Source organism: Heptranchias perlo, chromosome 2 (genome assembly GCF_035084215.1).
Source record: "Heptranchias perlo isolate sHepPer1 chromosome 2, sHepPer1.hap1, whole genome shotgun sequence".
Taxonomy (NCBI): Eukaryota; Metazoa; Chordata; class Chondrichthyes; order Hexanchiformes; family Hexanchidae; genus Heptranchias; species Heptranchias perlo.
The window spans coordinates 18,343,931-18,357,348 of NC_090326.1; the positions used below are offsets into that span (position 1 = coordinate 18,343,931).

Below are 13,418 nucleotides of genomic sequence, written 5' to 3' on the forward strand. Positions count from 1 at the left end.
CTTTTTTATAGGTTAAAGGCTTCAGTGGCTAGACTTCTTTCCCTCATATCCATAATCAACAAGAACTTACATTTATACAGCGCAAATGTTCCAAGGCGCTCACAGGAGTGATTATCAGACAAAATTTAACACCAAGCCACAAACGGAGATATTAGGACAGGTGACCAAAAGCTTGGTCAAAGAGGTAAGTTTTAAGGAGCGTCTTAAAGTAGGAGAGAGAGAGGTAGCAAGGTGGAGAGATTTAGGGAGGGAATTCCAGAGCTTAGGGCCTGGGCAGCTGAAGGCTCAGACACCAATGGTGGAGTGAAGGAAATTGGGAATGCACAAGAGGCCAGTGTCCATAATAAATGCCAATTATTCACAGTTATTACAAAAGGAACAAAGAAATGTACTGGTTTATTACAGTCCATGCTCAGTCCCAAAGTTCAAAACAAAATGCCACAACACATTCTCCCTCTCTCTGATATGCCTCAATCCCTTCATTCACCAAAAATACTATCCCGCGCCCCCTTGAATTATCCAACATTATCTGGTTCCATCATCTTGCCCCCATTGTCTTTTCCCCCCAGTCACTATCCTCTGTGTGAACGAGATAAATCAAAACTGTTCATCCTCCCTCTTCCGAGCCCTCCGTTTTTCCAGACTCCGTAGAATCTTGATAACTTTGATCAGGTCTGCTCCAAGTCGTCTTTTCTCCGTTTCCTTAGGGTTCTCCTCAGATGCCTCGTCCCTGATACCAGTCTCCTTGCCATCCTCTGTACCCTCTCCGAGACACTGTAATGTGGTGACTAGGACTGGACATAGAATTGGAGTCTAAGGGGGGGATTTTAACTCCCTACGACGGGCAGGACGGGGGGAGCGTAAGTTAAAATTTCAAAAATCTGAAACCCGACCCCAACCCGACCCCAACCCGCCTCGATCGCGCCCACTTCCAGTTTTAACAGAGGCAGGTTGGGGGGTGGGCCAACAACCAACTCTCGAGAATCGGGTCAGTAATCTAAATATGTTAATGATGCTGCGTACCTCAGATTTTAACACACTTGCACATTTAACGGCTGCGGGATGGATTTCCCAGATGTCGGGAAACCCGGCAGCTGAAGGGAGGCGAGAACGGCCGGATCCAGCAGGTAAATGTCTTTCCAGCACTGCTTGTGGACCAGGAGGAACAGGAGTGCTCCCACCCCCCCCCCACCCCGCCCCCAGGCTAACCTGCCGTGATCGGCCATCCCCTGAGATCCAAACCTGCCCAGACCCATGATCCGAAGCCCCCGACCCGCGATCTCTTCGACAAACCCGGATCACCCCAACCCTACGATCGCCCCCCCCCCGACCCCGCGATTACCCCCCGACCCTGCGATCGCCACCCCCCCCCCCCCGACTCCACGATCGCCCCCTCCGACCTGCAATCTCCCCTCCTCTCTGTACCCCAGTTTCATTTCAGCAAGGCTTGTCTCCTGTTTAATGAGAAAACTCGATAAGCCGCCACTCTTACTAGTGAACAATGAATAGGCTTGAAGCTCACTACCGATTGCAGCATTCTGATTGGTTGAACTCTGAACTCAACTCACACCCTCATGGGATGTTCTAGCACGCGATTGGCTGTTAACTCACTGCCCCATCATCGTGTCATCAGCAACAATGGACCATTCAACTACAATCATAAAACCACACAAGAATAATGAGAAAATAGACAAATACCTTCTTGAACGGACACTACTTAGTAACCTGCAAAAGGGATTTGGATTGATACTTGAAAAGGAAACGTTAGCAGGGGAAAGGAAAAATTTTCAGGGCTATGGGGAAAGAGCAGTGGGAATGGGACGAATTTGATAGCTCTTTCAAAGAGCCAGCACAGGCATGATGGGCCGAATGGCCTCCTTCTGTGCTGTATGATTCTATGATTATTAAATCATCATTAGTGTATGGCAGTGAAGTAATGAAAAAACGACAGCCATCCCTCCAATAGCACCTCAGGACTGGCCAAGGAAAGGTTCAGAGCTGTACTATAGGTTATCAAGTTATTAGAGCTCCATTTCTTCAAATAAATGGCACAATCATGCTTTTAAACTCAAGTTTATCCAGAAAATACAATCAGCTAAGAAACCCTATAGACTAACAAGCATTTTTTTTTTACTTTATCACTTTATAATATTTAGCATAAGCATTCCATCTTGGATACCCAGTGTTGTTGCATGGACATAGCCTCAGTTAGATCACCCCTCAACCTTCTAAACTCAAGGGAATACAAGCGTAGATTATGTAACCCTGATAGCCCATTCACTAAAATTAATGAAGAGAAAGTTGTGAGGAGATGGTGCCTGGCTTCCTGTGCTCCAGGTGGGTGAGGCTTCCTGCTGGGAGCACAACTTCCTGAAGTTACGACTTGTGTCTACTGAGGAAAATTAGGATGGCTTAGGATTTTACCCCAACCAATTCCCCCAGTGATGTGATCCTGTAATCAGCCAATTCCCCCAGTGATGTGATCCTGTAATCAGCCAATTCCCCCAGTGATGTGATCCTGTAATCAGCCAATTCCCCCAGTGATGTGATCCTGTAATCAGCCAATTCCCCCAGTGATGTGATCCTGTAATCAGCCAATTCCCCCAGTGATGTGATCCTGTAATCAGCCAATTCCCCCAGTGATGTGATCCTGTAATCAGCCAATTCCCCCAGTGATGTGATCCTGTAATCAGCCAATTCCCCCAGTGATGTGATCCTGTAATCAGCCAATTCCCCCAGTGATGTGATCCTGTAATCAGCTGATTCCTCTAGTGATGTGATCCTGTAATCAGCTGATCCCTCCAGCGATGTGATCCTGTAATCAGCCGATTCCTCTAGTGATGTGATCCTGTAATCAGCCGATCCCCCCAGCGATGTGATCCTGTAATCAGCCGATCCCCCCAGCGATGTGATCCTGTAATCAGCCGATCCCCCCAGCGATGTGATCCTGTAATCAGCTGATTCCTCTAGTGATGTGATCCTGTAATCAGCCGATCCCCCCAGTGATGTGATCCTGTAATCAGTCGATTCCTCTAGTGATGTGATCCTGTAATCAGCCGATCCCCCCAGTGATGTGATCCTGTAATCAGTCGATTCCTCTAGTGATGTGATCCTGTAATCAGCCGATCCCCCCAGCGATGTGATCCTGTAATCAGTCGATTCCTCTAGTGATGTGATCCTGTAATCAGCCGATCCCCCCAGTGATGTGACCATGTAATCAGCCGATCCCCCCAGTGATGTGAACATGTAATCAGTTGATCCCCCCAGTGATGTGATCTCAATGTCACAAAGGCGCTATCAAACCGCATCTGAATACAACTAGGAAACTTGTGAAAAAGCAAAACAATTAGTGCCGAACACTGCAGGACATGCACATGAAGTAACAGATAAGGGTGAAGAACTAAAGGCAAGCTATTGGTGTTGCAGCCAGTGTTAGTTCTACAGTACGCATGACCCTATACTAGAGGCTGGACTAATAGTTACAGCCCCCCAAATGGCTCTTTTAAAGAGGGAGAATGCCTATTTTTCTTCATAATCAAGGACAAGCTGATGAGATAGGAAAAGTGTGACTTTGATGTGTGTTATTTTATTAACTGGTTAATCACATAGCAAAAAACAGGCACCCCCACCTACTTGTTAAAAAAAACTTGGATTTATATAGTGCCTTTTGCAACCTCAGGACGTCCCAATTGCTTTACAGGAAATGAAGTACTTTTTGAAGTGCAGTCACTGTTGTAATGTAGGAAATGCGGCAGCCAATTTGTGCACAGCAAGATCCCACAAACTGCAATGTGATAGGGACCCAGATAATCTGTGTTAGTGATGTTGGTTGAGGAATAAATATTGGCCCAAGACACCGGGGAGAACTCCCCTGCTCCTCTTTGAATAGTGCCGTGGGATCTTTTATGTTCATTTAAGTGAAATCACGGGCTCCCGTTGGGAGAGGCTCCACTCCTGGTACGTTCAATTGGAAAATTTACAAGTATAAAAAAAGTAATTTTCTAATGAATGGGACACGTAACCAAAGAAAGAAAAATCACAAAGGGCGTTGTGAAAACTTGCCTTGTAAGATCTGAATCATGTTAGATGACAGAATTTATTTCAATGCAGCTCTGTTTTTCAGACTATTGGGTTTTATAGGCTGCTATATAACAGTGTGCAGTTCAATATGTGTAGCAAATCTGTCAACAATGACTTTATAGCTAGACTAAAGTCTTTTAGAAATTAAAGCCAATAATATTTTCAGCTTGTAAAAAAATATAGGTCATGGGTTTTTTCACACTGGGCAGAGTGAGCAGCTGTTTAGCGTATCCCAGACACACGCACAGACAGACAGACAGACAGTCGCGTGCTCAGACAGACGCACAGACAGACAGACGCACGCTCAGACAGATGCACAGACACACACACAGACACACGCACGCTCAGACAGATGCACAGACACACACATAGACACGCGCACAGACAGACAGACACGCGCACAGACAGACAGACACGCGCACAGACAGACAGACACGCGCACAGCTCAATGGAGGGGGCTCAATGGACTGAATCTTTTTGCCCCCCCCTCCTTCCGCTCTCTCATTTCCTTGTATTCCAAAACACATGCAAGAAAAACACAATGGGCTGAATGTTAAGGCCCCCCCACCTAGTGGAAATGGAGCAGTAGCACCCCAAAAATCACAGGGAAAGACTTGAGCCCAGATTTCAACCTGGTGGGAATAGCGGGGTTGGGGGGGGGGACCAGTTTGGATTGAAAGCCCGTTTTACACCCCACCTGATTTTACACTCCATTGGAGAGTAATGGACGGGAGAGGTTAAAATCGGGACTTCACCTCCTGTTCCCACCTTCCCCAGGGCTACTGCTGGGTAGCCGGAGCTCCGAGTCAGTGGGGTGGAAGAAAAGAAAGAACTTTCATTTCTAGAGCTCCTTTCATGACCTCAGGACGTCCCAAAGTGCTTTACAGCCAATTAAATATTTTTCAAGTGCAGTCACTGTTGTAATGTGGGAAACGTGGCAGCCAATTTGCGCACAGAAAGCTCCCGCAAACAGCAATGTGAAAATGACCGGATAATCTGTTTTAGTGATGTTGGTTGAGGGATAAATATTTGCCAGGACACGGGGGAGAACTCCCCCGCTCTTCTTTGAAATAGTGTCATGAGATCTTTTGCATCCACCTGAGAGGGCAGACGGGGCCTCAGTTTAACAACTCATCTGAAAGACGGCACCTCCGACAGCGCAGCACTCCCTCAGCACTGCACTGAAATATCAGCCTGGATTATGGGCTCATGTCTCTGGAGTGCGACTTGAACCTACAACTTTCTGACTCAGAGGAGAGAGTGCTACCCAGTGAGCCACAGCTGACACCTTTAAAACAGTCGGTCCTCTGATGTACATGGAGCCCAATCTCCATTTTAGGAGAGGACCCGGTAGGTTTTCAACTTGCTGCCTAGACAGTCAACGGAGATAAAAATTGGGTTGGTTCTGTAACGAGCGGCTGATCCCAACATCAGATTTACACCCGGGCGTAAAAATCTACCCCCTAAACATTAGGGGAAATTAGTTGAAAAACAGAACTTTGTGCATCACCAGCTCACGCGGCCCCTCCTCATCAGCCCATTCCACGAGGAGATTTTAACCTAACCCCACCCAGCAGGAAACTGATGGCCTGGAGTCCAACGCTGGTTTTACCCCCCTCCCGACTTCACTCTTTGGGATCGATTTTGAGTTTTGGCCAATCGATCGCCCGGATCCGCGATTCCGAGGCATCGGCTTCATTAACGTCGGGCTGGAGAGCTGCATGGCACTAAAGGCGTGTTCTCATACAGCTCACCAGATCCAGGCATCCCATAATCAACAACAACGTGCATTCATACAGCGTCTTTAAAGTAGTAAAACGTCCCAAGGCGCTTCACCGGAGTGTAATGAGGCAAAATTTAACACAAGGCACATAAGGAGATATTAAGACAGGTGACCAAAAGCTTGGGTTAAAGAGGTAGTTTTAAGGAGCATCTTAAAGTAGGAGAGATAGAGGTGGAGAGGCGGAAAGGTTTAGGGAGGGAATTCCAGAGCTTAGGGCCTAGGCAGCTGAAGGCACGGCCACCAACGATGGAGCAAAAAGAGTGGGGGATGCACAAGAGGCAAGAAATGGAGAGGAGCGCAGAGATCTCGGAGGGTTGTTGGGCTGGAAGAGGTTACAGAGGTAGGAAGTGGCGAGGCCATGGAGGGATTTGAAAACAAGGGCGAGAATTTTTAAATGGAGGCATTTACAAATGGAGCCAATGTCAGTGAGCACAGGGGTGATGGGTGAATGGGACTTGGTGATCGGGCCGCCAGCAAGGTCAGTGCAGGGTGGTGGGTCGGGCGGAGGGGGGAGGGGTCGCGATCGCGGAGGCTGGGGGTTGGGGTCCCAGGGCGGCAGAGGCCCAGGTTATTTTTGTGAGACGCTCCCACTCCTCCAGGCCCCACAAAAATAATTCCACACTTACCTTTGGCTGGGCCTCCTCGGGTCCAGTGCCTGTGTGGTGGGTCAGAGTGAGCATGGCACAGGCTCCCCTCCCACCAATTACCACCTGAAATGGCAATCAACGTTCTGGGAGCCCGATTTGCATATTAAAGGGGTCTACCGCCCGAGAGAGGCGGGAGCTTTGGACGCCCAATGCTAGGCCCCTTTCAACATGTCACCCATCTCTTCATCAACGTTAAGGGGAGGGTAAGGCTGTCAACCCCATTTTGCGGCCATTCCCCCCCCCCCCCCCACCCCCCCATGTTGACGCCTAGTGATACAAGTGACAATTGACTCCTCTATTGGCCTCAATGGAGTGTAAATTCAGGTGGGGTGTGAAACAGGCATCGGACCCGACCCACCTCGGCTCCGGGTTAGGTTAAAATGGGGGCTCATTGGTCAATAGGAGGAACTCTTGCTGCAGCACTGAACTCCACGCCCCTGTGTTACTGCTCCTGAAGCTTACATTTGAGTTGGAGCAGGGCGGATTTGTCCAAATGATTTTCTGTTTAAGTCTATGTGGTGCGTTTCAAGTTCACATCACTGAATCCTTGCACAAACTCAACATGGTACTGATTTTTGTGAAAGAAAACAAACAGCTGTACAACCAAAATATAAATTAATGCCACCCAGTACCCTTGTGTTTGAAATTTAATTTGAGGTTTATAATCAGAAAAAGCATCACACACACACAACAAAATAACTCAACAACATCGTGGGCTGAGTTTTGGTGCAAAGAGGCATTGAGCTGAAAGTGTTTTAAAGAAATGTTTCTGATCGAATAACTTAAAGTTGGCCTTTTGTATTTCAGTCACATAATCTCCATACGGATTATATGATTCTAACTACTGCAAAGAGAGAGAGAGATGCCAGTGTCTTCTTGTCAAATAATCAACCACACTTGGTAGAAAACTAATTTACAAAACAATACAAGAGCAGGAACCCTGACATTATTATGGGCTATTTCACAAAAGTGCACGGCATTGTTTGTGAAAAAATGGAAACTTTTTTTAATTTAAAAAAAACGCACTGACCTGCAGTTTACAATTAGTGTGTATGCAAGCAATTGGCTCAATAAATAAATAATCAATAATAAAATATACTTTATCTAAGAGTATGCAACATATACTGTAATTAATGATGGCGTATACATCTGTACATTCAATAGTGAAATGCACATCACTATATTTCATAATTGGATATGTATTTAAGTATTTAAATATTTAATGCTCTGTAGATTGATATGTTCAATAATTAATTTGTTTCTATACTTAATAATGAAACACGAATCTTTATTTGTAATGATGTTATTTTTATCTAGATATGAAATTATTTGACAACTTAAAATATCTTTCAGTTTCTTCTATCTTAATGTTTTAATGATGAAAGTTTCACTTTTAAAAACATCCCAGCGCCTTTATAATGAACTTTCTTTCCTCGTTTGACACTGTTCTGTTATCACGTTTTGATGGGGACCTTTCAATATATTTTTACAGTAGAGCTCCACCGTTAAATAACAGCAGGGAAACATCACATTATGTTCAAACAATCCCTGCCTCAAACACTTGGCAGCAATTGTGTGTTTCTTTCAAAAAGGCGAAAAATTAGACATTTGACAGCTGCCCATCCGTTTGCTGATGCGGTACTCACTGTTTCTGAATCGGTTTCCTCCGTTTTCTGCCCGCGTACATACACTCGCCGAGTGGGATCATCGCTGTGGGACCTGCCAACAGTTACAGGTGCGACTTGAGTTACTTGAGTTCAGACCCCTCCGTTCATTGCCCATCCCACTCCCTTTATTCTCTTCAAGTGATGCACTGTACCGCGTTATGTCACACCAAACTAACTGTCTCTTCCTTTACCCTCTAAAACACGTTAGCAACATGGCAAGACAAATAATCACCGTTTAAAACTTTCAAAGTTGTTTTTTTTTAAAAAAAAAGCAGTAACCACAGTCTAGTCTGAACCCAGTGAATGAGCGGGTCCAGGGCTGCTACCAATCTCTATTAAATCCTATTTATAGCAAAAGGTAAACCTGTGATAGAGTTGTCGTTAAATACACTCGTGTGGATGTCACATTCCTGCTACATTAAGACTCTGCATTCCCCGGCTCTACCTGTACGTTACAGCTAGGGTCTATTTCTCCCGCCTCTGAAATTGACCATCTCCTGGGTGCAACCGACTTACCTGACCTAATGCGACCTTTGGCGGAGCTTCGAGCTGTGGATACACAGCACAGGCCGGGGGCAGTACGAGTGTGCTATCACGGTGCCCCTCTCGCTCACCAGCAATCTGCCAGTGTGGGTCTAAAAGTTGGTGCTGATCATCATGAGATTTGAATGTGTAGTCCCGAGTGATGGTTTTGCCGTACTAAGTAACCCAAGCAAGCAAAGCAAAGCAAGCAAAACTCACTTCCTTATATTTCAGGTGCCGGATCCTTTTCAATGTCATCATAAGCTTTGCACGCAATATCATCCAAAACACTAAGCAGAGTCGTGAGTGGAGAGAGAGAGAGAGAGAGAGCCGTCAAACTCTCACTCACCCACCAGAGCGCACACACACATCACTGGGGCGAAACACTGAAACAATTAGACAGCAACTAGCAGCCGCTTTATCTCTTGCTGACTCTCCTGCTTTGCAATTTATTTTAATTTCAAATGTTATTTTATTGTTTTGGACGGCTCCGAGCCTGGACCGACGCCAGTTTCGAATTACTTATTTCTAATTAAAAAGGGAGAAATAACAGTCTTATTTTGGGGAATTGCAATAAGGTGGGGGGGCGATCTGTACCGCAGCGTTATTAATTTGTTAATCAAATTTATCCCTCGTGTATGTTTGTCGGACATGTAATTATTTTTAAGAAAGTCTTGCAGGATTTTTTTCACGCAGTGCAAGCCATGTGGTTAATGTGTATTGGTGATTATTATAACCTTCTTGGGCACATTCGCCATAAAACGTCACCGACAGATAATCCTTTAAACACCCTTCAATTCGCATTGAAGTGACAACCAGCCCAGTCAGGTAAAAGTTGTCATTGCCTTTTGCTTTAAACCGTAAAGTGGGAGTGAAAGTCGAATTATTAAAGATTGCTATTATTTTTGCAAAAAGAATTTGGAATTTCTTTCCACCTGTAATAATCAGGTTTGTTTTTGTCGTTGATTAACTGATAGTTGAAGACCTCGATCTCACCACCACCTCTCTCCATTCCTCCACTGCCTCTGATTGGTCACTCTGCTTGTCCGACATCCAGTATTGGATGAGCAGAAATTTCCCCGAATTATATATTGGGAAGACTGAAGCCATTGTCTTCGTTCCCCACCACAAACTCCATTCCCCAGCCACCGACTCCATCCCTCTCCCTGGCCACTGCCTGAGGCTGAACCAGACTGTTCACAACCTTGGCGCCTTATTTGACCCTGAGCTGAGCTTCCGATCCCACATCCTCTCCATCACCAAGACCCCCTACTTCCACCTCTGTAACATTGCTCATCTCCACCCCCGCCTCAGCTCACCTGCTGAAACCCTTATCCATGCCTTTGACACCTCCAGACTCGACTATTCCAATGCTTTCCTGACCGGCCTCCAACCTGGCACCATCCATAAACTTGAGCTCATCCAAAACCCTGCTGCCTGTATCCTAACTCGCACCAAGTCCCGTTCACCCATCACCCCTGTGCTCGCTGACCTACATTGGCTCTCGGTCCAGCAACGTCTCGAATTTAAAATTCCCATCCTTGTTTTCAAATCCCTCCATGGTCTTGCCTCTCTCTGTAACCTCCTCCAGCCCTACAACCCTCCGAGATCTCTGCGCTCCTCCAATTCTGGCCTCTTGCGCATCCCCGATTTCCTTCGCTCCACCATCTGCCTAGGCCCTAAGCTCTGGAATTCCCTCCCCAAACCTCTCCACCTCTGTACCTCTCTCTCTCCTCCTTTAAGATGCTCCTTAAAAGTTAGCTGCTTTAAGAAGCTCCTTAAAACTTGACCAAGCTTTTGGTCACCTGTCCTAAGAACTCCTTGTGTGGTTCGGTGTCAAATGTTGTTTGATAACGCGCCTGTGAAGCGCCTTGGAATGTTTTACTACGTTAAAGGTGCTGTATAAATGCAAGTTGTTGTTGATTAAGTCTTGCTGTTGCGGAGAATCGATGACCAACCTGATCACAATCAATACAGCAAGGGAAGGTGTTAAAAGTTGGGCAAAAAGTTGAAGAACCAGTCACATTAACGAACAATTTATTCAAAATAAAATTGCAGGGAAAATGCAAAAGTGACGGGAAAAAATGCTTTCCAGTACCCGGGAGTGAGTAACTAATGATTGCAGACTGGCTGAAGCTTGTTCCTTGATATATTTAATTCACAGCCCTGGTGTTTCTTACACAGGAGACTGGAGAACAGCACCCTCTGCTGGGCACACACCTTAGTGCAATTCCAGAAACAATTCTGGGCAGGATTAATAATCATAGAATCGTTACAGCACAGTAAGAGGCCATTTGGCCCATCAAGCCTGTGCCGGCTCTTTGTAAGAGTAATCCAGTTAGTCCCAGTCCCCCATTCTTTCCCCATAGCTCTGCAAAATTTTTCCCTTCAAATATTTATCCAATTCCTTTTTGAAAGCCACAATTGAATCTGTATCCACCATCCTTTCAGGCAGTGCATTCCAGATCATAACTACTCGCTGTATAAAAAACTTTTGCCAATCACCTTAGATCTATGTCCTTTGGTTCTCGACCCATCTGCCAATGGCAACAGTTTCTCTTTATTTACTTTATCTAAACCCGTCATGATTTTGAACACTTCTATCAAATCTCCTCTCAACCTTCTCTGCTTTAAGGAGAACAATCCCAGCTTCTCCAATCTATCCACGTAACTGAAGTCCCTCATCCTTGGTACCATTCTAGTAAATCTCTTCTGCACCCTCTCTAAGGCCTTCACTTCCTTCCTAAAGTGCAGTGCCCAGAATTGGACACAATACTCCAGTTGTGGCTGAACCAGTGTTTTATAAAGGTCCAACATAACCTCCTTGCTTTTGTTATAACGGAGCAAATAATAATTATTTTGCAGTTTTTCTTTGGTTACAATACCCTGGATAATATGTGCTTTTTTCTCCCGCTCCATTCCCAAGTATTTGCTGAGGTCAATTGTAGCACCCATTCACCTGACTGATGATAAGTACAGACCTGAGGTTGAACCTGGGATCTTCCTGCACTGTACAGTTCAGTGCCGCACAAGATAATTGTGGATGAGGAAGGCCATTCTGCCTATCTTAATCCACCTATTCAGAGAGATCTTAACATCCTTCCATTATAGCATCCAATTGTCTCTAAATAATTCCAGGGTGTTTGCCTCCACTACTTTATCTGGAAGTTCATTCCACATTATGCTTTGTGTGAAGTAGAATTTCCTGACTAATTGCCTTGTACTAGTTTGAGCCCATGTGTCCTTATTCTACACCTGCAGTTTAATTTAATGTAATGCATTGACATGGAACCAAGGCAGGTAGATGGAGTTAAGGTACAGATCAGCCATGATCTAATTGAATGGACTTCTTCACTGCACAGGACCTCCAACCAACGCTATACACCAGATACATTGACGACATTTTCTTCCTATGGACCCATGGCGAAGAATCACTGAAGAGACTACACGATAACATCAACAAGTTCCATCCCACCATCAAACTCACCATGGACTACTCCTCAGAATCGGTTTCTTTCATGGACACACGAATCTCCATCAAAGACGGGCACCTCAGCACCTCACTCTACCGCAAGCCCACGGACAACCTCACGATGCTCCACTTTTCCAGCTTCCACCCTAACCACGTCAAAGAGGCCATCCCCTATGGACAGGCCCTGCGAATACACAGGGTCTGCTCAGACGAGGAGGAACGCGATGGACACCTACAGACGCTGAAAGACGCCCTAGTAAGAACGGGATATGACGCTCGACTCATCGATCGACAGTTCCGACGGGCCACAGCGAAAAATCGCATAGACCTCCTCAGAAGACTAACACGGGACGCAACCAACAGAGTACCCTTCGTCGTCCAGTACTTCCCCGGAGAGGAGAAACTATGCCATGTTCTTCACAGCCTTCAACATGTCATCGATGACGACGAACACCTCGCTATGGCCATCCCCACACCTCCACTACTCGCCTTCAAACAGCCACCCAACCTCAAACAGACCATCGCTCACAGCAAATTACCCAGCTTTCAGGAGAACAGCGTCCACGACACCACACAACCCTGCCACGGTAACCTCTGCAAGACATGCCAGATCATCGACACAGACACCACCATCACACGAGAGGACACCACCCACCAGGTACATGGTTCATACTCGTGTGACTCGGCCAACGTTGTCTACCTCATACGTTGCAGGAAAGGATGCCCCAGAGCATGGTACATCGGCGAGACCATGCAGACACTGCGACAACGGATGAACGGACACCGCGCAACAATCGCCAGACAGGAGAGTTCCCTCCCAGTCGGGGAACACTTCAGCAGTCAGGGACATTCAGCCACCGATCTTCGGGTAAGCGTTCTCCAAGGCGGCCTTCGAGACACACGACAACGCAAAATTGTCGAACAGAAATTGATAGCCAAGTTCCGCACCCATGAGGACGGCCTCAACCGGGATCTTGGGTTCATGTCACGCTACACGTAACCCCACCAGCGAATAAAAGTTATCTGTTTTTAACATAACGGGTCATTCTCTGTCTTTCTCTTCCTTTCGGATGTTTCTCTCTCTCTCTCTCTCTCTGTCTTTTTTGTTCTGGCCGTTTGTGTATTCGGTGGTCCTGTAGGTAACATCACTCTGTCTGAACACTTTGATTGCCTTGACAACGGGCAGTTGGAAAGATTATCTGTAATCACCAGGTATTGTTCTCTGAATATAAATGCGGTAACCTTCC

The 13,418-nt window shown here is 46.1% G+C and overlaps 1 long non-coding RNA gene across 1 annotated transcript in view; it reads right to left on the reverse strand.

Moving 5' to 3' along the window:
- The window catches only part of LOC137335483 (uncharacterized), a 175,163-nt gene extending 166,381 nt beyond the window's left edge, over positions 1-8,782 (reverse strand). The window contains exons 1-2 of the long non-coding RNA XR_010966433.1: positions 8,694-8,782; positions 8,157-8,229 (exon numbers count right to left, since the gene is read on the reverse strand). This is a non-coding gene — a long non-coding RNA (uncharacterized lncRNA). The remainder of the gene's footprint in view (positions 1-8,156; positions 8,230-8,693) is intronic.
- Positions 8,783-13,418: the final 4,636 nt, after the last annotated feature.